This window comes from Taudactylus pleione, unplaced genomic scaffold (genome assembly GCF_031769625.1).
Source record: "Taudactylus pleione unplaced genomic scaffold, aTauple2 ptg000916l, whole genome shotgun sequence".
Classification (NCBI taxonomy): Eukaryota; Metazoa; Chordata; class Amphibia; order Anura; family Myobatrachidae; genus Taudactylus; species Taudactylus pleione.
In genome coordinates, this window is record NW_028285317.1 from 2,271,343 (window position 1) to 2,296,958 (window position 25,616).

Here is a 25,616-nt window from a genome sequence, read left to right on the forward strand (position 1 = left end):
AGTCCCCGATCTTAAAGTGCCGGAGGATTCATGGCATGAAATCAGCAAAAATCAGCAAAGCATAAATTGGAGGAACAAAATAAAAAAATTGTAATCAGCTTAATTAGCTTACATAAATAGGAATGTAATAATACCAATCTCAGTGACAAGCTAAAACTCTTAATCGTTACGGTTAGTCAGCTGCAGAAGAACAGCTTCTAGGGCGATTTAGCACAGTGTGGGCTTCCAGCTGGAATATCTTACTGCTAATTGCACGATGAACTGGCAGGTCCTCAGGGTCGTAGAGAGCTTTGGACTGCCAGGGGCGCCCACTCTCGGCAGCCCCGGCAGTCCCAGAGGGGGGGGGGGGGGGCGTTTCCTCCCCTTGAGACTGCCAGGTACACACTGGACGATGTGTGTACCCAGCGGCGGCACGATATATTGGGCCGTCCGTACACTGCGGGATCTTGTGTAAGACCGCCTGATAAATTATTCCCTCGCTGCATCCAGAAGCATGGTGTCGGCCACCGGACCTCGAGATCTGATTCAGGCAGGTCTGAAGATGAGATGAACGACGCACGGGAGTGTGCAATAGTGCATACACACTGGATGATGTGGAGGATTTGTCATTCCGATACGCCTTAAAACAACAAATCGTCCACTATATCATCTAGTGTGTACCAGTGACGTGCGGTGAGGTCAATGGCTGGGGAGGAACACATGAAGATGGGTTTGAGTGCTGGGAGCCTGTCTTTCCCCCTACACACTGTACCTAGAACCCCCCCCCTGATGACCAATTCCACCTTCTACCTTTGCAGAAATGTGGGTGGAGTCAACATAAGCCCCAACCCCATATGACTCACAAATCACGGCAGTACAGCGTAAGGGGGTGGGGCCTAATGAAGTGAGCAGCAGCTGCAAAGAATGTAAGTTTACTATATGTGTATATATGTGTTATTGTATATACAGTACTGTATGTGTATATTTGTATGTGTTATTGTATATGCAGAATGTGTATGTGTTAGTGTGTATGTATGTGTTAATGTGTATATATATGCTAGTGTGTGTATATGTGTATGCATGTGTTAGTGTGTATGTGTTTGTGTGTACATTATATAAAATATATATGTCTGCTACACATGTATTATATGGGTGTGTGCATGTTTAACGTGTGGCGGGGGAGGACCCATATGGCTTGGTGGGGGCCCCCACAATTTAGTTGCCCCAGGGCTCCACAAGCCTTAATCCTGCCCTGCGGAGAGTAGACTATCATTCCTGCTCAGTGGCACTGTCTGTGTGCTATTGACACTGTGCATGGAGATGTTACAGCCTCCGTACTAAACCGCTGCTATACTGCCCCCCACACAGATGGCAGGGGGGATGGCTCCTGCTGCCTTTGGGGCAAAGGAAGAAGGAAGATGGCTGGGGAAGGGGTAGCAGGGAGATGGCTGCTTCTGCCCCTGCACAAAGGGGAGGATGGCTAGGACATTAAGGAGGGTTGCAGGGAGATTGCTGCTGGTACTAAAACTGTGCATTCACAGTCACATAGTGAATACATACATAAAGCGTTCCCGCTAGGCTCCTTCTGGAGGGCAAAAAGCGCCCTGCCCTCACCGTTAAGACAGCCTGCGGGTGCCATCTTCACCCGCGGGTCACAGTGTCCCGCGAGTGGGGAAATGTGCGGTGACCTGGTCACCGTCAGTGAATAGACGCTGGGCGCATGCGCCCGGCATCTATTCTACCTGTCAGCAGCGCTTGGGGGCTGCCGGCGTGTCCATAAGTGCCGGGCACGGCCCCAAGAGTGATGAAAAGGTGACGCGTCTTATAGACATGCCCCCTTTTTGGGTGCGCGCGCGGAAGTGTCCTCTCTAGCTCCGGCGCCCTGCCTGCCGCCGGAGCTAGAGTGAACACTATACATATATACAGTACATTGTTATAATCAATGTTGCCACATAAATAAAAAAAAATTATTATCTATATATGGGAGGATGGGAGGCATTGGGACAAGAGAGGGGAGGTGCCAATAGAGGAAAGAGGAGAAGTCATAATTAATCATTAAATCGCCCCGCCCCCCTTAAAGAACAGTCTAGAACCGCCCCTGGCACCTGTATAACAGCTAAGTAGCACATCGGGCAGTGAGAGGAGACTGCTGTAGCTCTCTCACTGCCAGATGTGCCATTGTGGCTTCGCTGCTATACAGCCACGGCCAAAGGTAGTGGACAGAGCAAGGGGGGTGGTCGCTCACCCTGGCACGTCCAACCGGCCCGTGTAAGTAGTGCTCGCTCCCCCATCCCCTTGGTGCCCTTGATGTCGACAAGTCCACTGGATATCTCTTTATCTTAGAGAACAATTCTGGCCCATTTATAATGATATTTCTGTTCTACTTTTTTTTCCATTTCATTTTGAAAGGGCTTAGTAGCTTGACATGTAATTAAAGACCTAAACGATGCCTATTAATGAACACAAAATGTTAATGGAAATTTGGTGTGGATATAGGACAAAAAAATGGATCAATTTCCCCAAAACATTTAATATATGAGATTACGTTATATAAAAGGGTGACCCTGATTCAGCAGCAATCGCAACAAATGTACGCAGACCGAGGGATTTTTAGCTATTGCGTATGCACCGCACTGTGCGCGGCGGCAATCGCACTGCGATCAAATACGCACATAGGAATCCATTGCAAAGGGAGTGACATGCTGTCAGCGTTTGGGGATGGTGAAGCGGGCTGGTCGGAGAAACGCAGACGTGCTTGTCCGTTTGAGAAAGAAAAACTGGTGCGCTAATTACTCAGGTGTAGTCTAATATAGAGACTTGCTGCTGACACCAGAGGGATACCTGCAAATCACCCTCTAACAGGAACAAGTATATAAATAAGGTGCCTGCGTTAATCACTATATTAAAAACATAGGCTGTGAAAATTAGAAATATATTGTTTTATTAAACATATGAAAAAATGAACTGCAAACATCATTTAAGGTGGAAATAACTTCGGAATTAAAATCTACCATTCAATCACTAAGAGCTGATATAAGTGAAATTGGAGATCGTATCGACCATTTGGAATCTAAAATGGAAGAACTGGTAGCTTCACATAACGGCTTAATCTCAGCGCACGATTCCTTGCAGGAAGATTCGGCTTCAATGAGAGACAAGGTAACCGATCTGGAAGACCGTTCCCGACGCAACAACATTAAGATAAGAGGCATCCCGGATTACAAATGCTGAGCTATATGATTATGCCACAGAACTTTTCCAGAAACTTCTCCCTAATGCCTCGCCCTTGGATCTCCTGATTCACAGGATTCATAGACTACCGAAATCCAAACAAGCTCCAGCCCAATCACCTAAAGACACCCTCTTTACTGTCCACTTCTTCCATATTAAGGAACGTATACTTAAGGCTGCTCTTCCTTCCTCTTCTACAGTTGAATGTCTGGACAATCGCCAGCTCTTCCCCGACATCTCTCCAGCGACTCTTGTAAAAAGACGCCTTTTTCTCCCAATCACATTGGCCGTAAGTAAAGAAAATATTCAGTATAGATGGGGATTCCCAACTAAACTGATTGTAACACGAAATGGTCATATACAGTCATACACTCTCCAGAAGACGGGCCAGCGATTCTTCAAAATTGGGGTGTTACTATTAATAACTCTACCAATATACCTTCCAAACCTATACCCCCAGAGTGGTCCACAGTGCCGAGGTGATTCCTAGAGGTGTAGTATCACTACAGTTACTCGATATAGTTCTATCATCCTACGTGATATTTAGAACTCTGTAATTCAATATGCTCTCTGTATTTTGTTTCTCATACATATAATTCTTATGTACATTAAGCTTACGGATATGTGAAGTACTATATTTAGGGTTTTTCACTCAGTCTATTTACAGTTGAATAGATATATTATATCCGTGAAGTTATCTTACAGATTGAGCAGATGAAGCAAATATTATCTGTTTATTTTTATTTCTCTCATGTATGCAATTTATGTACTATATATTGTTGTGCGGCTCTATCTATAGACTATTCACACCACACTTACCCGATTCCTCCCCATGGTCAATTTTTTAAGTATCAATGTTAAAGGTCTTAATTCACCCCATAAGAGACGCCTTGCATTAAAATATTTCTCAGATCAGAGGGCTGATGTAGTGGCAATTCAAGAATCGCATTTCCCATTACATTCCACCGCCCAGTTTACTAATAGAGCTTATCTGATCTGTTATACCTCTTGTGGTCCATTTAAGAGAAATGGGGTAGCCATACTTTTGAATGTTATTGGTAGATCGATAAATAGTTAAATGGATAACTGGTAGACTGTGCCCAAATAGTCTTTCCTTTACTTTGGGAACTGTTCTTTCTCTATTGTTCTTTGTTGTTTTAGTGGTTACATTACACTGCATCTTTTTTTTATTATTTTATTTGATATGTGGTACTAAATATTGCTATGTTTGATAGCTAATTCTTACATTAATATTATAACTGAAGGAATTATTTGTAATGAGGGGTATCAGGTGGTTCTCTCCCACACCCCCATATATCCAGTTTTTCTGTCATGTTCTGTTTCAATGACAGAAACTGTAGCTCCTTTATGGATGCTATTTCGGTTTGTTTTTTTGTGATTTTTTTCTTATTATCTGTTTATTTTTATTTCTGTCATGTATGCAATTTATGTACTATATATTGTTGTGCGGCTCTATCTATAGACTATTCACACCACACTTACCCGATTCCTCCCCATGGTCAAGTATCAATGTTAAAGGTCTTAAATCTTAATTCACCCCATAAGAGATGCCTTGCATTAAAATATTTCTCAGATCAGAGGGCTGATGTAGTGGCAATTCAAGAATCGCATTCCCCATTACATTCCACCCCCCAGTTTACTAATAAAGCTTATCTGATCTGTTATACCTCTTGTGGTCCATTTAAGAGAAATGGGGTAGCCATACTTTTGAACAGATCTTGCCCCTTTAAATTAGAGAGTAAATGGGTGGATTGCAGTGGTAGATACCTTATCTTGGTTGGGAAGATCGGTACTAAGTACATCACCCTTGTGTCGATATATGCTCCTAATACAAGACAACCTAGCTTTCTTAAAATTTTTTTTACTTAAATTACAGGAGACTAAAAAAGGAGCTCTATTCATTATGGGCGACTTTAATCTTGCACCTGACCCTAAATTAGATAAACCCTCCTCCCTATATAAACAATCACTTAACATGGCTCGCTCCTTAGATCATTCTTTCTCGCATTTATTGGCCGAATTTGACCTCTATGATGTATGTGTCACGGCCAGGGTTTCTCGGCATGTGGTCGATGGGTAATACCTGTGAGGTCACTGTGGCGGGGGGCGTTCGGCGGTGGTGCTGGTGTGTGGTGAGGGGCATTGGCTGTGCGTGGCTCTGCGCGGGCATGCTGTCATGTTGGGCTGGTGAGGCCTGGCAGTGCTTCCGTTCCGTTTGGCATGGGTGCCGCCATCTTGCCTCCGGCCATGTGATTTGCTCGCCCAATCCCGGTTTGTCACATGCTCTCTCTGGCCAGTCACGGCACAGCACTTGGTATTTAGGGAGGTTCAGAGCCTCACTTCATTGCCAGTGCAACGTTTCTCAGCATAGCTGAGAGAGAGTTCCCTGTGCTCACCACCTGTTACCTGTGAAACACTACCTGTCTGCCTGCTTGTCTGTTCCAACCCCGCTGGACTACCCTGCATCCTCCATTACCTTCCCCCTGCCTGAATACCTGAGTCCTGCTGTTCACCCTGCACCTTGCCTCCACTGACACTCTGCTGGATATTTCTTCCTCAGTCTACATTCTTCATTAATCATTCACCAGCTGGACAGTTCCCCTTGTCTGCCACTACCTGGACATTTTCTATTAACCAGTCACTACCTGGACATTTTCAAGTTAATGCAAGGTTATGGATCAGTTTTGAAAGAGCTAATATAGAGATATGAGATGAGGGAAGAGAAAAGTCTCCATGTGAGGAAATCAATTTATCCCAGACTATGAGGGTGTCAAAAACGCTCTTTGGGATAAGGGATTGAGGGGGTCTATGAGCAATTTTAATCCACATGATGTCCTGTAAGGGGAGAGTTTGACATGCAGAAACTTCAATAGACACCCATGGTTTAATCGGTGGAGAAGCTAACCAGTCATTCGTCTGATCTACAAGCGTGTTGGTGGCATTCGAGGTTAGGGCCCGCCAGTCGCCCTCTAGATTTGGACCTGAATAAACGAGCTCTAGCTATACGAGGGCGTTTACCCTTCCAGATAAAAAGGGACATAACTGCATAGAATTTGTTCAATAGGCTCAATGGAACTAAGTATGGAATGGCTCTAAATAAATGATGCGAGATGGCCCATCCAAGAGATTTTGTAATTAACCCACACTTTGGTCAGTGCAGAGAAGTGTTCTAGCAGAGGCTGGTAGTTACACGCTATAACATTCTGAAGGTTTAAAGGAATATTGATCCCCAAATATTTAATAGATGATATCTGCCAGGCATAGAGGTATTGTTTTTGAAGTCTATTTAAGGAAGCTTGATCAAGATTGTATGCCAATGCTTCCGTTTTGGAGGTATTTAGTTTGTAATATGAGGATGCAGTATATTCTTGAAGGATATTATGGAGAGCAGGTAAGGAAATGTCTGGTTTTGCAATGAATAAAAGGACGTCATTAGCAAAAAGACATATCCTATGTTGCTTGTGGCCAATAGTGAGGCCTACGAAGGAAGGGGAGGATCTAATTTTTTCCACAAGGGTTTCCATGGCTAATGCAAATATTAAAAGCGAAAGGGGACACCCCTGTTTAGTCCCATTAGAGATATTAAAGCTGTTGGAAAGAAATCCATTACTGTACACTCTAGCCGAAGGGACAGTGTAAAGATTCAGGATAGCTTTCAGAAACAAGCCGGAAAAACCAAACTTGGCCAGGACCCGAGACATGAAAAGCCAGTGTAGCCTGTCAAAGGCTTTTTCCGCATCTAAAGATAATAAAACTATAGGCACGGGACAAGCAACTTGGGATTCTATAAAGGAAATTGGTATTATCTGGGGCTTGTCTCCCCAAGATGAAACCCACCTGATCTAGAGATACTAAATTAGGAAGAATAGGATTTAATCTGTTAGCGATTATCTTTGCATATAGTTTAATATCTGAATTTAATAGAGCTATCGGTCTGTAATTTGGGCATAGTCGGGTCCTTGCCAGGCTTCAATATAGTGGTAATTTGGGCTTCTAACATTTCTTTACGAAATGGATTATTAAAGACATCATTGAATAGATTTACCAAAATAGGAGTTAAGATAGTTTGAAAATGTGTATAGAAGCCGTTAATAAACCCATCAGGGCCAGGTGCTTTATCTATTTTAAGGGATTTAATCGCTCTTAGTACTTCGCTTTCACTCCATGGGACAGAAAAAACTTCTGGTTCCAGAGAGGAAAGACACGGAAGATTAACAGAGTCTAAAAAGGAATTGATCACCGATTCAGAAGGCTGTGGAATATGAGTATCTTGAGAAAGATTATAAAGTTTTTCATAGTATATAGCGAATTGTTGTGCAATATCTTTAGGGTTTGATATTAAGGTTCCATTAGGGCTAGAGAGACTTTTAATTCTATTAATGGCATTTTTCCCTCTCAGTTTGCGAGTAATGGTGCATACACACGATCAGATTTTTCCTTCAGATATGAACGATAACGATTTAAAAATCGTTCAGTCGTTCATATCTGAAGGAAAATCGTTCATATCTGACATGCCTGAACGATGGACGATCAACGATGCGCGTTCCCGATGGTCAGATAACGATTTCTGACATCTGATGTGTTTGCAGTCAGACTTGGACGATTCCATTCATTTTAATGCAGTCAAAAATCGTTCAATCGTTCAAATCGTTCAAAACTTTGGTAAAATCGTTCAAATCGTTCAATCGTTCATCTGACAAATCTGACAAGTCTGACAAATCTGACCGTGTGTATGCTCCATAAGTAGTCTATTAGCTCTATTCCCAAGAGAATAAACTTCTTATTCAGTTTAGTGATAGCGCGTTGAATTTTAGAGAGGTGTAGATTATTTAGTTTCTTCCTGGCCTCAAGTAAGGCAGAGAGAACAAGAGAATCCTTTTGGTGTTGTTTATGTTGTGTTTCTAATTTTAAGAGATCGGATTGATATGCGAGATGCACTTCTTGGTTAGTTTCTGAATCTTAACTGCGGCTTGTATAGCTGCCCCCCTCATAACCGCCTTGAGTGCACACCAATGGTTCGTGACCGAAGTATCTTTGGGGGAATTTCATTCTACATAAGAGGTCAACGCATCTTTCATAACGCGCAAGCCATCATCATCTAGTAAAATATACTCTTGTAATCGCCAAGGTCTAAAGGGGGAAGACGTGGGAAAGGGGATCCAAGACCATTACAGGGGAGCATGATCGGACCAAGTAATTGGTAATATACTGATCTGGGGAATGAACTGAAGAGACCATTTGTCAGTCAAGAGCAGATCTATTCTAGAATAGATCTGGACATTTTCCATTGCCTGTCACTAACTGGACGTTTTCCTATTTGCCTCACTACAGCTCCCAAGTGCACTTTAGTGCTATACCTGGACTTTCTGTTTTACCACATTCATGTCTGTTCAGCCACTCATTAAAAACTCCACATTTACTTTTAAACCTGCTTCAGTGTCTGCTCCTATTACCACTCCGGGTCCACAACAAAACCAGGACCTCACAGTATGGCGGGTTAAAAACCCAGGAACACGTGATTATACCTGTTACTCTGCAGTACACAAATCATGCGTTGACCTCTTATGTAATGTCTTATGTAATCAGCAATGTGCGTCAGTGTGTCTCAGCAACACTGATGGGTGTTAATATGCAGGTAGTGCAAATAATCAAACAATGGTTCCTCAGATGGAATACAGCAGTGTAGTGGGGTCAAGAGTTGGAAAAGCAGTCCAGAGAACACCTTGACATGTTTCTCCCCTCTTACAGGGTTTTTTCAAAAGGTAATGAATGCTTGACCGTTTGAATGCCGTATCCAAGGTGTGCATACATTAGCCACTGTGATGGCATATGTAGCTTGTGTACTCACTGCGTGCGATGAGACTTTTAGTTCCTGCGTATGGTCAGACCTGCTGTAAATGTGCGGGCCGGGCCGATGTGCTTCGACGTTACCGATGTTTACGCAAAAGTGCAACGCTGGAAGGATATGGGAAAGCAATAATGGGCGTCTCTATGCCGGCTGAGCTGTGGCAGGCATTAGCATACTTTCACAGCTGAATCAGGCCTCTAGAACGAATCTTAAATGTTATATATAGCTAATATATAGGACACATGCACTAATAGGTACTGTATGGCAGCCACTTTGCATCACTCTCTTTATAGTTCTATCTAGATTCATTATTTGAGGTGTCTATTAGGGTCTTCCTCAACAGCCTGTGTTTTTATTACACCATATTTTGGTGTTCCTATACTGTAATCAAACCACATTTTAAATAATAAAAAGGAGGAAGAGGTATGAAACATTCTAAAAATGACAAGTCTCCAATAGCTTCTAGCTATCATTTATCACGCCCATTCTATAAATTGATAGCCAGAAGCTGATTGCTTTGCTATGGGCAAGTTCTCCATGTGTACTCTTTAGTTGGTGTGATACATATATGCGTTACAAACATTGATAGAATTACGCCCAGAAATGCCTGACATTTTAACTTTGACCTATCCCAGAAGCTTATCCCTACAAAATGACCCTACTCTATAATATATGAAATGGTTTCTGCGCAGCAAGCTCAATTTTAAGGTCTATACTTCAAACTGAAATATCGTGACACATCTTTACACGCTGTGAAATCTGCGACCATAAATGGGGCTGATACAGCGTTGCATGCACCTCAGTTTTGCGTACCGATTTTACGTTTTTAGCACTGCACATGTCCCAGAACAGAACGCAAGCATCTACGGGCAATTCAGTCATACAGAAATCAGTCAGTTGCAACTTGGTTGCAACGAGGGGTTCACACGTCTGGTATGAGTTTAGTGATGGTGTGTCGGGGGCATCTCTATGCAGATATCCGACTGTTCCCAGAGAGATAACATGCACTGGCTGGTGCAAATGTGCGCGGATAACAATAGCGGCAACAAAACACAGTGTATCGGTAGGGGTGGCGCGGTTCAATGGATGCGTCCTATAGCGTACATGCTAATATCTGCATTTAGCTTTATGGACGCAATAAGTCTGTAATGTCGTCCGATTTGAATGCAACTCTGCATTAAGCCCCCATGGCCTGCACGATTTTGACGATTTAGGCCGCAGATGTAAAGCGCCAAAAATGTAAAAAGTGAAAGCAACATGCCTTATTCAATTACCAGCGATATCGCACCCGCGATAATATTGCCGATTTTTCATGTAAAAATGGAGAGAAAAAAAAAAAACACCTGCGGCAGCCACGTGCGATATTTAAGACACTTGGCGCAGCCTTATGGCCCTCCGAAATACCAGACCCAATACATTAAACGCATTTTTCACAGAAAAAAAAAAATTTAGACCGAAATTTCAGCCAAAATACGCAGCTTACAATTTTTTTCCGCTCAAGTATCATTAGGGGAGCTGTCCAATGGGTTCTGTAAGACATCCCCACATTTTTACCCAAAAATAGGGATTTTGCAAATTTTTTCATCTGCCCTACGCTGGAGAAAAGCTTTCGCCGTCATTGGCGAAATCCGCCGCAAACCGTGCGCAAAAAAGCTGATCGCGGCCAATAGGATGGCCGATTCACAAACGACGACGAAAAAGGACGATTTCGCCTCTAATTGAATACGGCTTTTAAATGATTGTTGCTTTAAAGTCTACGGGCTAAATAGCCGGAATCGTGGCGGTTCCTGCAAGTGCAGGTTATTACATATGGCCTACATGTGTACTGTAATTGTCTTTTTCTCCCTATCTTGTAACACAACTGCACTAAAGTCCAAACAATGGGTTAGTTAATGGTAAAAGAGGAACTTTTTTTAAAATGTAATGTGAAATGTTGGTGTAATTTAAGACTTCTTTTTTTTTTTGAGAAAGGATATTGAGAAAGGTTATATAGAAAGCAATAAGACATAAATTATAAACTCCATATTTACTGCTAAGTGCTTGGAAGAATGAACAGTATAAAATAATAATAATGTAGACGAATAGATTATGGGGAGCGGGGGAAAAGCTGAGGGACTGGCAGACATATAAAGTACTGTAAAGCTGGCCATGCAGCTAAAGATGATCATTCCAGACAGACAACTAGTGGATGCATTACTCCAAAACTTTTCATTCAAGAGATGACTTTTATATATAAGGGTCACCAAAATATTATAAAAGGTTTTTTAAATATATATCTAATGTAGAGGACACATGCACAAATTTGACTGGCGCACATTGTTTCATTCTCGGGAGACATCTGGTGCAGGGATTTACTTAGTATAGGTCACACTTATCTACGCTCCTTGAATGACACCCGATTGTTTCTCGCGAAGTGGACAAGAAGGGAAGAGTAATAGCGATAACTGCGGGTCCATGGAGAGGTCATTTTGGCCTCTTCCCCTCTTCTTAGACCAGTGATTCACTGAATTTAGGCATGGGAATCATTTGATGTTTCATCGACCATCGGCCAGTTGGTTCCAATGTTTGATGTTTAATCCTGCAATGGTAAGGATCCAATGTTTCATCACCATCGCTAGGTTCCCCCCCCCCAGATGTTTTTCCCAATGTATTCAATTTTGACACTTTTTGGTGCTTTCAGTGCTTTGTGCTGCCAGCTGGCTCACTCCTTGTTTTATATTCCATCACATCTTAAGAGACTGATACAAAACACACTGACTGGGCTACTGCTGCATGTATGATGCTGCTGGGGGTGGTGGCTGACAGAGTGAAAGACACTCTGGTTAGCCAATCAGCTGCAGCACATAGGACAGCCTCACCCTTGGCTCACTGTCACAGGTGCTGCTGTCAGTGAGTCACTGGTTGCTGGTCTGGGTGCTGCAGCCATTGGTAGTTGAGCATGAGAAGTGAGTGACAGCGTCACTGCATGACAGACCCAGCGGTGCCCGAGTGTCAGTCTCTGGAGTGACATCAATGGTGAGGAGCGAGAGAGAGAGAGATTGAGCTGAGAGTGTTAGGTGATGCAGGGCGCGATTCACAAATGGACGCTAAGGCAAACGCAGCTGGGGAAATATGTTACATGTTCCAAAGCTTACCCGAGCATAAGGACGCCCAACGCTGCCTTCTCATCTGCGTCCGATGTCGCGTACCAGTGTAAATATCGGTAACATTGACGCACATCAACCATCTATGCAGCCCTTGTGGCAGGTCTGACCTGTCTCAGATACAGCAGCTCTCCTGACACGCAGAGCGCTCCCATGCAGCAGAGGAGAACGCCATGCTTAATTTATGCAAGCCCATGTTAGGGCGTTTTAAACGCTAAGACACACCTGCGTTTTTCTAACACGTTACCTCCCCCAAACGTGGTCTGTCACTCACTTTGCGAATGGATCCTCTCTGCGTGCATGATCGTAAAACAAACGCTGCGCATGCACAGTGCGCAATGGCAAACAATCGCTCGAACTGCGTAAAAACCAGCATCGCGTCCATCTCTGAATCAGGCCTGAATCGGTACTTCCGATATTTTCTTTCAATGTCCCGTCTGGATTATGTCTCGATGGGGGCAGGGCTTAATAACAGAAAGCTCCCGGCCCCGCCCCCTCAGAGGCCAGCCAGACACTTACTCTCAGAGGCCAGCCTTTTACTCTACACCACGTCAATAGTATAGCTTGTAACCACTCAATAAGTATAGCTCATTTGTTGCAGCACATTTATACCTCCCCGGAAATGGCGTGCTCGGCAGGCGATGGATTACCTCCTTCTAACACAGAACCTGCTCTACAGACCAAGAATCCAGCTTGTGACTACTACATAACTCTTTGCGGCTTTTTAGCCACCTCCCTGTTTTGTTCCAAACTCTGAACCAACCCCATTGCCTAAAAGTAACTTCCAATTTCAACCTGTAGTCATAAAAGTTCTATTGCTAAAACCACATACATATCCAGATATCTGCTTAATGTGTAGTCCTGCGTTCTTTCCAAGTATTTACATTCTTTTTTAAAGCCACAGCTCATTCTATCGCACCTGTATTATTACAGCCTCCCCATTGCAGTCCCTCCTAAATTCTATATTCAGGACTGTCCCAATCACTTTCACCATACACTCTGCCGAAGTCTCTCGTGGCTTCTGCCTATCACTGCCTAACCAACATTTCCTCTTGTTACCTATAAAGAGAGCATTAGGCTGTACTTCCCTATCTTGAAGCTGAAACTTCATAGCAAAAAATAAAAACCTTGATTATAAAGAAGGTACGGTACTTTTCTTCGCAAAAACGCAGATTCGCAAACTATAATATTAATAGTATAAAACATATTTACAATGGCATCTTACATGCAAATACCTTTCTAGAAAAATATCCACGCGTCATTCCCATGTAGATAAATAGCCTGACTCGGAGTTGAAAGCAGGTCCAAAATCCACAACTCGCTATTTATAGCTGTCCGCGCGTTCGACGCAGCAAATATAAACATCTATGCCTATCTCCGGGCGATTCCAAGCCAGACAGAAATATTGTCCGTTTCTCTCAGTATGTGAAATGGATGTTTTTGGGTGTCACATGGGAGTACCCGTCTTGTGGGAGTGTCACAGGCGCATAGCTACAGTTGCGGCCTATTCGAATTTGTGCTTTTACCCCTAGCATGGGGTAGGTGTAAATGCAGATCGTGATGATGACGGCCGCTCTGGCGCACTGAAAAAGTAAGGCTGTGCGATGCGTACGCCATAAGACGTACATACAGGTGCGTCAGCATTCCGTTTTTGAAATCCTGTCGCATTCAGAATTAAACACGGCTCAGAATCAGGCATACAATGCATTATATAAGCCATTATTCAAATGAGCTGTTAGCATGGACTGAAATTCCGGCATCACTTATCTCATGTGATCATTTTAAGCCAATCTATTTTGTATTTTAAAAGTCCAGCAAACCAATCGGACACCAAGAATTCAGACTATGATGTCACAGGTGCACACTGAGCATTCTCCAGCCAGAAGACAGTTAGTTCCATGCAGAATGGAAATGTTAAATGTGGGTTCAGAAGAAAATGAGAGATATGGTGAGAACTTACCTTTGTTATCTCTCTTTCTTCGAAGTCCATAGGGTCCACAGGAAGACCGTAGACAGGTATAGGCATGGCAGAGTCATCCGGGGACAACGCAGTTAACTTTTTCTTCCCAGGATGCACTGGGTCCTCCCTTATACCTCGCCCCCGGGCCAGAGGCACGTCAGTTCATAACAAGCCAAAGGCCGGAGGAGGATAAAAGAGAAAGAGAAGTCTGGAACACTCAAGAATCACATCAGTGGGGCCGCCTCCGTCTGGCCAGCCACGCCCCCGGCACGCCCACCAAAGGGGGCGTGCTGTCACTCACCATCGACAGCACGCCCCCTTTGTAGCGAGACCCATAGCGACGGCTTGCCCGTTGCTATTCGGGTCTCGCGCATGCGCACGACGGAGCCGGGTCCGTCGTGCGCATGCGCACTGGCCCAACATCGACCCGCTTGCGAGCGGGTCTGAATCAGGCCCAGAGTTCCCAGATGAAGCATCCTTTGAGATGGAATCAGGGAGGACTACTTACAATTAATAAACCACCCGTGTGTCAGCTGTAGGTGGTGGTGAAGTACCTCTGAAGACCTTGCCAACAGTAAAAGGTCGTCCAGGTAAGGTAACAGGCGGACCCCCTGCAGCCGCAGATGGGCTGCCATTACCGCCATAATGTCGGTAAATACCCGAGGAGCAGTAGAGACCAAACGGTAGAGCCCGAAACTGGAAATGTTGTTGCAGAACAGCAAACCTGAGAAAACGCTGGTGAGCCGAAGTAATTGGGAGATGGTACGCATCCTGAATATCCAGTGACACCATAAAATCCCCAGGATCCATAGCCAGTGTAATTGAGCGTAGGGTCTCCATCCTGAACTGAGGTATCCTGAGGAATTTGTTCAGGGACTTGAGATTGAGGCACCGATCCATTCAGTTTTTGAACCAGAAAGAGATTGGAATAATAACCCGTTCCCCTCTGGGGCAACGGGACAGGTACTATGACTCCTGCTTGAAGCAAGGAGTGTACGGCCTTCTGGAGTTGTAAGGTCTTGTCTTTGTCTGACTGAAGGCCTGTGCGGAAAAACTGATGAGGAGGTCTTCTGTGGAAGGAGAGGGCATACCCGTGAGAAACCACTTCTTTTACCAAGGTGTCAGCGGTGGTTGGAAGCAGGACGTCTTTTACTCCAGGCCTGTTTCTTGGGTTTGACAGCCTTTCTGGACGCTGACGGCCTTGGGAAGGCCTGCCCTGTGGGCTAACCTAGAGGACGCAAGGATCTAAAGGAAGAGGTGCAAGGCGCAGCCAGAAACGTAGAATTAACGACTGCCAACATGTCCACAATCCTTTCCATGTCAGGACTGAACAATACTTCATCATGTATGTCGAGCATGGTAGGCCTTTCTTGGAATCAGCATCTGCCCTCCAAGAACGTAACCACAGGAAATGGCAAGCAGACACAGCTGCAGCCAAGACACTGGAAGTCAGGAGACTGATATCCAGAGCAGTCTCCCCAATATAAGTGGCTGCATCTCTGATGTTACTAAGCAAAGTTATCTGAGCGCCAGAAGCATTTGAGGAAAGGATATATAGACTTCCGGCAAGCTTCCACCGTCCTAACCTTCAAGGAAGAAATGGAAGGCATAGGTAACGTAGCACTTGTAAGTAACCATCTTACATGTGAATCCACTGCAGGGGATGAGTTCCATTTCGTGCAATGAACATCAGGAAATGGATAATACGCAGCCAAACGTCTCTGAGGTTGATACCTCTTACCGGGCGTTCGCCAATCAACTAAATGATCCGATAAAGGGAATTCCGCAGAAGTAGCCCTTTATCTTACTAACAGAGTCTGCTTGGACAGAGAAGATGGTTTGTCATCTTCTCATCATTAAAACGGCTCTGACAGTCCACACCAAGGCAGGAATATTAACCCCAAACCGAGTCTCCATCTCCAGTGGAGGGGACTCAGGGTTAGAGACATCCGCAATCTCTCTCTGACATCTCAGACTGAGAGGTGTGTGGACTGTGATGACCCCATAGGACGCTTAGATGGCTTAAAGGCTTTCACCTCCTGCAACAAGTCTGTAGAGCAGTAGAGGTAGCCACCATCTACCCATGGTGGGGGTACAGGAGGAATTTGCATAGCAGTAATCTGTTGTGGCAATCCCTGTGAGGGAAAAAAAAACAAACAGACTCCCCATAGAGGGGAAACCAGCAGGCACCGCTAAGTGGCTCGCAATAGTAGCCAGGACCTGAGATAAAAGGAAGCCCAAGGGGGTTCCTAAACAGGGACCAGGACATTAGAAGGGCCTGGTGGATTATAACCCCTAGCACATAGTCCATCCTGTACCATCTCCCCCTCATTTAAACCTGCAGCACCTGACCTGCCAAATAGCAGAGTGGGTGCGGCAGAGCGCACATTATTGTCTCTCCCAGACGCAGCTGTAGAGCAATATCACGCACAATATGGCACTGAGCATAGTGCAACCACTGTGTATGTATATTATATATATACACACACACACATACACACACAGTAGTCAGGAAGGCAAAATACTGGGATATGGTAGAGTGTAACACACAAAACAGTAGGTGACAATTCTCACAAATACCTAGCTTTATATGGGAGCTATCAGAAACACCCTGACTACACCTGTAAGCAGAGCATGAAGCGGAGATAGAGACAGTTGGCAGAAATAACAGTTTGGTGCTGACAGTTTGTGGAAAAAATAGACACAGACAGACAGTGCTAGCATAAGTCACATATAATGCAGAAATAAACCTGCACCATAGCACTATAATCAACCACGCAGACTCAGTGTCTGGTAGGCAATAGTGCTGCATACACTGACCCAACAGGAAGAGGTATGCAGGGGGACTGGGCACACACTGGCCAGAGGGAGCTGCGACATTGCCAACAAGAAAATGGCCGCCGGAGTCCTCAGAGGGAGCGTGGCCCGAGGAGCAGTTCGGCACAGCCAGACCACAGTGGAAAGGCACGAGGAGCTGAGGGGAGGAGCCGGCTGTTAAACAGGGAAGGCTGCCTCCCCTGGCCGAAAATTAACCCCTGGGACGCTGGAAATTACTTCAGCGTGTGTCCCTGGTGGTCTAGTGGAAGCACAGGGTATTTGTGTCTGGCAACACCTGCCTGTGTCCCCCAACCCCCGGGGGAAAAGGACTGCTCTTCAGCAGGTCACCGCACGTGGTGGCTCGCTGCTTACCTAATACCCGTGACATCCGGCCGCAGTGCAGGGATCCCCCAGGGTCCCTGCTAGCCAAGACCCTGGCACCCCTGCCGAGATCCCCGGATCAGTTCCGGCGTCTCGGCGCCGGCAGGGTATGCGCTCTACAGAACAAAACAAACAATCTTCTTTTTTCAGCATCTTCAGGGGCCCCACTGCGTTCCCAGTGACCCGACTCCGGCCGGGCACCTAACTAACTGACGTGCCTCTGGACCGGGGGCGGGGTATATGACCCAGTGCATCCTGGGAAGAAAAAGTTAACTGCTTGGTGCCCGGACGACTGCCATGCCTATACCCCAAGGTCTTCCTATGGACCCTGAAGAAATGATACAATTGTCACACTAAGGGAGAGGTTTATCAAAGCTTTAGAGAGAGATAAAGTACCAACTAATCAACTCCTGTCAATTTTCAAACGCAACCTGTAAAATGAGAGATCCGAGCTGATTGGCTGGTACTTTATCACTCATACTTATTGTTTTACATAAAAGAACTACGTTTTATAAATTAACATATAAAAGTTTTGTAAACTGGGACTATTTAATATAACAGGTGTCGAAGCTGAATAATTGAGTAAGACAAGTTCAGTTTAAAATTCAATCACAGCGATGCCATCTTGCGACTGGCCGCAAGACTCCATTTCTGAAATGCGATAGCAAGACGCCATTTTGCGAATGGCCGCCTAAGCGCCATTTTAGATAAACTCACATTTTAGTACATGTGGCGATAATACCATTAGCATCATGCGAAGGCATCTGTGACCATTATCATATGAAGCAAGTGGCCAGGTGACAACTGGCTTGGGTAGATAAGTTTCCTGCATAGTGTTTGTTCACTACGGGTGGTCTGGCTAGAATAAATAAGCAAGCTTCCTGCAATGACACAGGAAAGGTGGGAGGGCCTGCTGACAGGACATGTAGAACTATCTAACCCAGCATGCCACACTGCTAAAATGTTCACTCAGTTAGAGACAAATGCATTTTCATACACACATTAAATATGTCTTTATACCAAACCCTGAATACCCACACATTTCATATTCATACATAAGGTTCAATAAGCTTTAAAGTGTATGATTCAAGAAGGTTCAGTTAGTTTAAATGCTAAGAAATAAAGATATTTGTTAACTAAGGAATTATACAAGATAAACAAGTCTTCTTGGAGTTGTTCTGATGCATACTCTTTCCACCGTTTCCCGGTGCTATCGGTGAGGAGATCGCATTATGCATTCTCGAGTTATGGACCGCAGAACCTACAAGCAACCAAAATGTATATTTTAGATTCAACTGTTAGGATGCTGAAGAAGGTGTGAGGAGGAAGACCCCTAGCTGTTAGAGGCAGGGAAAGTCTGTTTAAACCAGCCTGTTAGATGCACTGTAACAGATGCTTCACCTCTGAGAACCAATGACATCAGCAACAGACATACCTTTTGTCTTGTTTATACTGGGGGGGTATAAGTATGGGTGCACGGACACTATTTGGGAGTCTTTGTGCTGAATGCTGAATGACGAGGGTTCTCTTGCTGAAGCCTATCTCTGGGTCCAGAAGCGCCTGCGTACGCATACTGTACTTGTGGTCTGTATGATTTACTTTTGCGCCTAAATTGTGTCTTGATCAATTGCGTGTAACTGTCTGAACTTTTACCTGAATATCACTTGTGCTTTGGAACCACAGGTTCTATGTCTAAGTCTTTATTTATGGTGTGACTGCGTACGCAAATTAGCGTCATCCTTAGAGGTTTATAGGAAGGATTTTAGAAGGTACAGGCAGGGGTACATAGAGGTTCATTTCTAATATTGTTACAGGTAACAAGGCAAATAAAGAACATTTCTGGAAACCTTGGAGCGTGAAATGCAAAATAAAAACATTAGGAAAGAGCTTGCAGCAAAAGTAGACGATACTGCACCAGTGAGATGTATCAAACATTCTACAGAGAATGAGGACCTTATTCAGAACCGCTCGCAAGTGGGTCGATGTTTAGGCCCTGCGTACGCGCAGCGGCCGCACTGCGCGTGCGCAAGCCCCGGAGCGCCTGCCGTTTTGTGGGAACGCCTGCAGTTTTGTGGGCGGCCGCACTGACATCAGCAGTGATGTCAGTGGGGAGCTTCCTGCTGGATCAGAGCAGGAAGCTCCCTGGGGCTTGCGGTTGCAGAGACCCAACCTTAGGGTCTCGTCGCAAGCCCCGATGGTCGTGATGGTCTTGACCATCGCGACCATCAACCTGGTCGGTCGCTAAAGCTGTGGGTGGTAACCCACAGCTTAGCTAGCGACCAGGAGGCTGCACTTCAAAAGAGAAGCGGCCGCCCACATTCAGAACGAGCGGTCGCATTTTGCGAGCGCCTCTGAATGAGGGTCTGAGGGCCTGATTCAGAGCCGCTTGTAAGCGGCCGCTCGTTCGCTCCGAGCGATGTTCGCACATCTGCGCATGGGTTGTAATGCGCATGCGCCAACCAGTCAGTGCGGTCGGAAATCATGTGCTCGCAAAATAGCGAATGCCTGCTAATTTGAGTGACAGAATGAGGCGTTTGTGGGTGGTAACAGGGGAAAGTGCTTGAAAACGGGGAGTGGAGATCCGAACACAGGCGTGCCAAACGGTCAAAACGGGCGTTTTAAGGGTGTGCATAATTAACAAAGCAGCGTCATCGACCATGTCACTTGGTTGTCTTTTAGCCTGAACTGCTCGCATGATTGCAGTAGGAAAATGCTACCACAAGAATAGCGAGCAGTTCATACGCCTTTCGATGTACTTGATTAATCTAATAAATAGCGGAGATGACGTATGATGCGAGCGGCCAGGGGGCGTTTTTTTCAAAATAGCGAGCGCATGTTTCGTTCGCTCGTTCAGACATAGAGGCATCAACAGACCGCAAAGAGCGAGCGCTTAATTTAAATATCCGGCCCCTTTTTCAGAACGAGCGTCCGGCTCTGAATCAGGCCCAGAGTGTGTTGCCATAGCAGCCCAATTAGATTACAGCTATTGCTGTATAACTAGATACATGATATCATGAAGATGATTGGTTGCCATGTTCATGCCCCTCCACCTTTCATCTTTAGTTTTTGCTACATCTCCCCAAATATCTTCCAATCTTGTTACAATGGTCATGGATTCTACTGACAGGGAGACACTGCTGTCTCAGTCTCTGAAAAATAAAGTTCAGCCCATCAGGGGATGTTTCCAGGTACTCAGAAACCCCCCCTGCGAGCGCCACTGATAAGGTAATCATCACTGTACATATATATTCCTGAATGTCAAAAGATGCTTTTTGATTTGAATAAAAGTGACAAGCATAGGTCCTTTAAATGAAAATAGAGAGGCTGGGAACAGTCAGAACACGGATTCAGTAAGGAAAATGTATGTTACATTATACACTGAATCAGAATTAAAACTAGTCAAGCAAGAGATTGGCACTGAAGAGCACCTTGTTCTAAAGTTTAAAGTATAATTGAATTTTATGGAAATTTACTTTTCTTTACACTAAACTTTGTCACTGATAAGCCACTTACGCAATCGTATAGTATGTCAGATGACTGACAGCCTTTAATAAACCAGGATCCTGTTTATGTTCCTACAATTGCCTATTAAAGTGGTACAAAGGCTAATTCTTATGTGACTGAAAAATAATTGGATTATTAGTCAGTCTGGGTGAAGACTGAAATAAAATAAGGATGTTTGCGTGGCTTTGTCATCTATATGCCTGGAGATTCCAAAATCTAAAGGTGCGTATCCACTTGCCAACTGAGGAATGTTTGAACGATTACGACATCGTAATCATTCAGTCGTTCCTCATCCTGTAGGTGCCCGCGCTGAACGATATGTCGTTCAGTGCAGGCATCCTCCCTCGTCCCCGAAAAATGCCCAAGCTGTCATTATCAGCAGATTGACCGGCATGTTCAGGCGATGATTGATGTCGTAATCGTTCAATCGCTTGGTTTAATTGGCTAGTGGATACGCGGCTTAACACCACTGTATGAAATCATGGATACACAGATACAGTATCTAGAAACTTAATTGCCATTAATATATATCTGTAAGTAGACACATTAAGTTGTTCTTTTTCCTTAGGTTTTTACCAAAGTTGCTATGAATGATTAACAGAATGCCAAATGTCATGTGATTACCATGGCAACCACAGTCACAAGACACTTTATTAAGTGAGCAGTGAGGCTTTGGAATAAAATCACTCACTTCAACTTCCTCTTCAATCACATGACCCCAATCTATTAAAAATATATAAAACTTTTTTCTTTTAAATAAACAACAAAAAATACCAATAAGCATTGCACCAATTAAAGGTGCAATGCTTATGTGGCATTGCACCTTTAATTTTTGCACTATATTATTGCCTGATTTAACTTGATGTGTGCATATTTAGAATTCCTCCCCTTTAATCATGTTATTTGCAGAAACTGTATCGAAAGCAGCAAGAAACACACTAAAGCATGACAGACATATGAAAATACAGCCCTAAAGCCCCGTACACACTGGACGATGTGTGTATTGAGCGACATCAGCAGCGTGGGATGCCGGCATCGGTAAGTGCATACACACTTGCTGATGCCGGCGGGGGGGAATCGGGGCGATGCTGCATTCGGCAGCATGGCATCTTTAACGATATCCCCAGATTGAGCTGCATGTACTGTACAGTTGACTGCTGATATCGTTAACGACCAGTGGGAGCGAGCATAGTTCATCCTTTAGTGCATACACACTGGACGATTTGATTAATGTATTATTTTAAAATATTACTGAGTTTATACATAATACGTGGCCCTTTAGACGGTTTTGACACCCAATGAGGCTTCTCAAGTGTATGATGTTACCTATCAATGCCTTAGGCCCGAGAAATTCCCATGCTGTCCCAGCTCATATGCCATCGGTGTTAGGGACATCATACTGTTACTGAGTCATGACTTATAACCTAATGCCGTGTATGCCATACCTGCTCCTACCATCGTGCGATAACCTCTGCCTTCTCATACTAGTCTCTGAAATTACACACGAGAGGCTGCATTGAGTGTGTCTACTGTCATAAACTTATGAATACAAAAGCCAGTGACGGTTAGTGGTCACAATGCTACTGCAATACCAGACCCACCAACATGACCCTTTCCATAAAGGCCCCCATACATCACCAATCGATTGCAAACTACACGATTGCTGCAATCAATCGATTGAAAAAGGGAAAGATTTTTATACACAATCGATTGCAGATTTGCCACAATCGATTGAAAAATGGAAAGATTTTTATACACAATCGATTGGAAATTGCACGATTGCTGCAATCAATTGCTGATGTATGGGGGCCTTTAGGTACAAAATGCTCTGCTTCTGAACTTCATTCTTAATTGATGATTGCAGCCAAATTACCAAGCTCCACACAGGTGACTGCAGTTATAAATTAGGTGGGAAGTCCAGGAGCAGAACATTTTGTACCTGATGGAAGAGGTCATGTTGGAGGGTTGGCAATACTTGTGGAATAACTTTTAAATTGCCGAGTAGGTCAGTGGCACATGGCATCTTCTTACGTTCTGCCAATCCCTTATAGCGTCAGCTCAGATAGTGACATATAACCCTTAATTCGTGCAGGTCACCTTTGAACCTGACAAATATAATATATGCACTCTGCTATTAGCGAAGGGGTGTGATATGTATTACCGCCGGACGCATGTCTGGCATTTCAATTCCCAACAGCGGCCCGACAAAGGAGGAAATCCCGATCGTCCTAAAGATAAGTATTTACTAACCTAACCTAACCTAACCCTCCTTAGGGGTGCCTAACCCTAACCTCCCCCCCTGTGCCTAACTCTCCCTTCCCCGCTGCCTAGACCTAAGTCCTCCAGGGGGCTGCTTAACCCTAACCCTCCCTCCCCCTAGCCTAACCTCCCGGGGGGGTGCCTAACCCTAAGTCCCCCCGGGAGCCCTAAACCTAGACCCCCCCCGCGGCTGTCCACTGCGGCGCCCGGTATCCGCTCGATTGGGATGCCGGGCGCCGGTCTCCCGTCGTCGGACAAATTACAGGCGTCTACATTTAGACGCATGTCATTCGTCCCTAGTTGGGATAAAGCAGCCTGGAAGCCGGCGGTCGGCATTTAGACCGTCGGGTTCCAGACTACATCCCTAGCGAAGAAGACGCCTGCAGCAAATGCAGCATGCATATTGCATATAAGTCTAGTTTCAACTTTATGACCTTACAACACATCCCCACTGAGTCTAGAATGCTCTAATGCAGTGGTTCTCAACTTGGCCCTCAGACCCCACACAGGTCACGTTTTCCAGGTCACCCAGCAGGTGCACACAGGGCCGGATTAAAGGAGGGGCGACAGGGGCGATCGTCCCTGGGCCCCCACACCCAGCCATCGGGGTTAAAGTGAACCGGAGGATACGGAACCAGTTCCGCCTCCTCCGGACACCTAACCCCGGTGCCGCAGGGAGGCACCATTGATCAGGCGCACGCTGAGATTGTAACCAGCGGGCGCCCGGCACCCTCCCCGCAGCCAGAGCTCACTCGTGAGCTCCGGCCTCCGGCTCACGCAGTGCACTATGGGAGAGACGTCATGACTCTCCCATAGTGCAGAGGAGCAGCCGGGCGGACCAGAAGGCAGCGGGAGCCGGGCTTAAGGTAAGTATGAGTCTTTTTTCTTTTTAGCGGTGAGGGCATTGCTCGTAGGAGGCATTACTACAGGGGGCATTACGGGGGGGGCATTACTACTGAGGGCATTACTCGGGGGGGCATTACTACTGAGGGCATTGCTCAGGGGGGGGCATTACTACAGGGGGCATTACTAGGGGGGCATTATTACTGAGGGCATTACTGAGGGCATTGCTCGGGAGGGCATTACTACTGGGGGGCATTACTTGGGGGGGCATTACTACTAAGGGCATTGCTCGGGTGGGGGCATTACTACAGGGGCATTACAGAGGGGGCATTACTACAGGGGGCATATTACTACTGGGGGCATTACTACTGGGGGGCATTACTACAGTAGGCATTACTGGGGGGGCATTATTCAGCATTACTACTGAGGGCATTGCTCGGGGGGGGCATTACTACAGGAGGCATTACTCGGGAAGGGGCAATACTATTGGGGACTACTTGAAGTTAGGGCATTACTACTGGGGCACTAGTACAGAGGGAGCATTATTATTAGGGGCACAAATACAGGGGCATTTATACAGAGGGCACTACTACAGGGGGCATTACTAATGGTGCCACTACCACAGGGGACATGACTACTGGGGGCACAACTACAGGGGTATTACTACTGAGGGCATTTATACAGGGGGCATTACTATTGGGGACACTACTACTGGGGGCATTGCACAGGGGGCAACACTCCTGGGGGCACTACTACTGGGTGCATTGCATAAAGGGCACCACTACTGTGGGCTCTGCATACGGGGCACTACCACAGTGGGCACTGACACTACTGGGGTCCCCATTGTGCATACCCCCAGTTCGTCACATTTAATAGGGGCCCCAACATGTTTGTTGCCCAGGGGCCCCCACAGACCTTAATCCGGCCGTGGGTGCACAGGTGTATTCATTAAGGCCCCCATAAATTAATTGAGGGAGAGATTTCTATAAACAATCGATTGTGGCAATTCTGCAATCGATTGAAAAAGGGAGAGATTTCTATAAACAATCGATTGTGGCAATTCTGCAATCGACTGAAAAAGGGAGAGATTTCTATAAACAATCGATTGAAAAAGGGAAAGATTTCTATACACAATCGATTGCAAATTGCAGAATTGCTGCAATCAATTGCTGATGTATGGGGGCCTTTACTCACTGATACATTTCAAAAGAGCCACAGGTGGAGCTAATTATTCCACTTGTGATTCTGTGAAGAGGCATGGAAAACATGCACTGTACCAAGTTTGAGAACCTGTGCCCTGATCAGCTGCAAGGTCTTGTTGGCTTTGCCTGTTTTTGGAATTTTATTTGAAGTCCTGTACTGTAGTATCACAACTGGAGAGGTTTTGTAAGTGCAAGACATGTGTACATAGGCCATGAGCATGTTATATTACAGTAACACCTCCTCTATCTCCTTTCTTACAACTTGTTTTGCATATAACCTGTCTTCTGTTTTATGCATCTCATGCCTTAGGACTGAATGCCAAGGCACTTAATTCTCCAAACATCGTCAGCAACTTCTTACAGCCGGAACGCTGACGTATAATTATTCCAACGGGCTTATATAAATAGATTACACTGCAAAGACACCT

The 25,616-nt window shown here is 45.2% G+C and overlaps 1 protein-coding gene across 1 annotated transcript in view; it reads right to left on the minus strand.

Moving 5' to 3' along the window:
* LOC148473426 (pituitary tumor-transforming gene 1 protein-interacting protein-like) overlaps positions 1 to 25,616 on the minus strand; it is a 135,270-nt gene that overhangs the window by 108,956 nt on the left and 698 nt on the right. The gene's annotated exons all lie outside the window — the stretch shown is intronic.